Source organism: Grammomys surdaster, unplaced genomic scaffold (genome assembly GCF_004785775.1).
Source record: "Grammomys surdaster isolate TR1022 unplaced genomic scaffold, NIH_TR_1.0 1149, whole genome shotgun sequence".
Classification (NCBI taxonomy): Eukaryota; Metazoa; Chordata; class Mammalia; order Rodentia; family Muridae; genus Grammomys; species Grammomys surdaster.
In genome coordinates, this window is record NW_021605568.1 from 1,051,393 (window position 1) to 1,053,781 (window position 2,389).

The following is a 2,389-nucleotide window of genomic DNA, read 5'->3' on the forward strand; positions in this document are numbered from 1 at the left end:
CACAGTGGCGGCAGGGTCCCAGGTGGAGGCTAGAAAGGAAGCCTGAAAGACTCTTATAGACACTCCCAGAAGTCAGTTTCCATGGAGATTGCAGATCCAGAAAGCTAACAGTGATGATTGACAATTTTGACCATTTTATCAGCATCTATGCATATTTATCTGAAGATATGACATATGTCCTGCATTTATCATATTATATGTAGCCCAGGTTGGCCTTGATTCTTATTCCTCTTACATCAACCTCCCAGATGGCCTGATTAAAGATATAACCCTTGGTTTATTTTTAGCTTATCAGGTTTATTTTTAGAAACTGGTATATGTGATTACGGGGTTGGCAAGACCAAAGTCTATGACACCCGGTAAGACTTCAGATAGATAATGAAAGTTTTGTTTTTTGATCAGACTTCCTTCCTGACTGTTACAGTCAGTGTTTGCTCTCAGGTCCTTCCAGTATTCAATGTCCTGAGGAGATGGTCAGTTTCCTCTGTTCTCTACTTCAGAAGTCTGAGTTCTAGTCCTCCTGATAGAGAAGGATTTGATAGGTCACAGTAGTAGAAGAAGCAGCCAAGAGTTTAATCAGAGCGAGGAAGGAAGCAAAAATATATTCTTTGAAAAAGAGTCACTCAGACTGGGCGGTTGTGGCACATGCCTTTAATCCCAGCACTTGGGAGGCAGAGACAGGCGGATTTCTGAGTTCGAGGCCAGCCTGGTCTACAGAGTGAGTTCCAGGACAGCCAGGGACACACAGAGAAACCCTGTCTCGAAAAACCAAAACCAAAAAAAAAGAAAAAAAAGAAAAAAACCGAAAAAAAAGAAGAAGAAGAAGAAAAAGAGCCATTCAGGACTAAATGATGGCTTAGTGATTAATGTGCCCTTTCCCCAGCCTGGAGCAGGCCTGAAGGATCTTGTTTACCACAGTAGACCAAAAAATAGGACTCAGGAGGTGTTACCCACCTTGGTGGACACTACAGTCAGCTACAGGAGCTGAGATGAATAGACCGCCTGATGAGCTTGCCTTGAGACACCTCTGGCTGCGATTAAGGATCGATTCCCCTCACCCACAGCAGCTGAAGCAAGAAGGGGTTCTGGTGGTGGTGGAGGGCTTTCCCTTTTTATTGAGAGCTAAACATTAAACTTGGAGCCTTGATCAAGATACTTGTCTTGGCTACATCTTTTCTTGCCCTTCCGTCCCTTCCTTTCATTCTCTTCCCCCCTTTCAGGTGAACCCAGTTGTTTCGTGGCCGCAGGTGCCTACAGAGTAAGAGCACTGGCTACTGTTCCTTAGGAGCCAGGTTCAATTCCTACTACCCATACAGTGGCTCAGAACTTTGTGTAATTCCAGTCCCAGGGGATTTCACACTCTTTTCTCTGCAAAGATTCTGGAATCAAGCATGTATGTGGTGTAAACCCATATATGCAGATAAAACATCTCTATACATAAATAAAATAAGTAAAACAAAAAATAGGAATGCTAAATTAAGCTGAACAGCTATGGCTTCAGCCCTGACAAGTGTGGGCCTTATACTGCTCTGTTCTGTATGGTGTCTTGCCTTGTGCTGCCTCCAGTGTGGACTCTCAGAAAAGGTGTGTGTGTCCCTCAGAGGTTTATTTCCTTAGAATTCGGTGTCATAAGCAGTCGTGGAATAGTAAGACTTTGCATGCGCTTTTAAGTACCAAAGTTGAAAAGTTTACTTAGGGAAAGGGAAATACTTTGTGAAAAATCCCCTGGAGAGGACTTCATGAGGTTGCTTTATTTTGATCTCTCGATCATGGACCCCGAGTCTCCATAGTCCCTCATTTCTTTTTGGGGGGCCCTGAGTTAAAGAGTTTCGACTTGTCCATTGACCTCTGCCCTCATCTTTCTGTATTAACCACCAGTCAATTACCCCATGCTCTGTTTCAGGACTTTGAGCTTGCTTTTATCGGGCAACCTTTGAGCTGGCTCATCCATTGCTCTCTATGGCCTAGCTTTGGGAAACTGTTGGCTCCTTTTATTTGTCTAATAATGGGGAGCATGACCATGGGAGGTTTCAGTGATTATTAAGTTCAAGACATGGCAATCTAGGGGTTTCTGGACAGCATATACTCCTGTTAAGGTCAATGTCCCATTTCATGATGAGAAGACAATTCATTCCAGACTTGTTCACTCTTGTGTGTACCCGCTCTGCTCACAGCCTTTCAGTCTGACTCCTTTCCTGCACACACTCTGAACTCTGACCCTTTAGCTGCCAGGTGTGTTTTAGACAGAACATTAACTCTTAAGTCTGGCCATGGCTGTATTCTCTGGTCGAGTTAGGAATTGTTTCTATCCAGGGGCTGGAATGCTAAGGGAGTGACCTCTGCCAGACTGTAGGTGGTGAGCCAAGACATTCCAGAGTTGGGTCTGCAG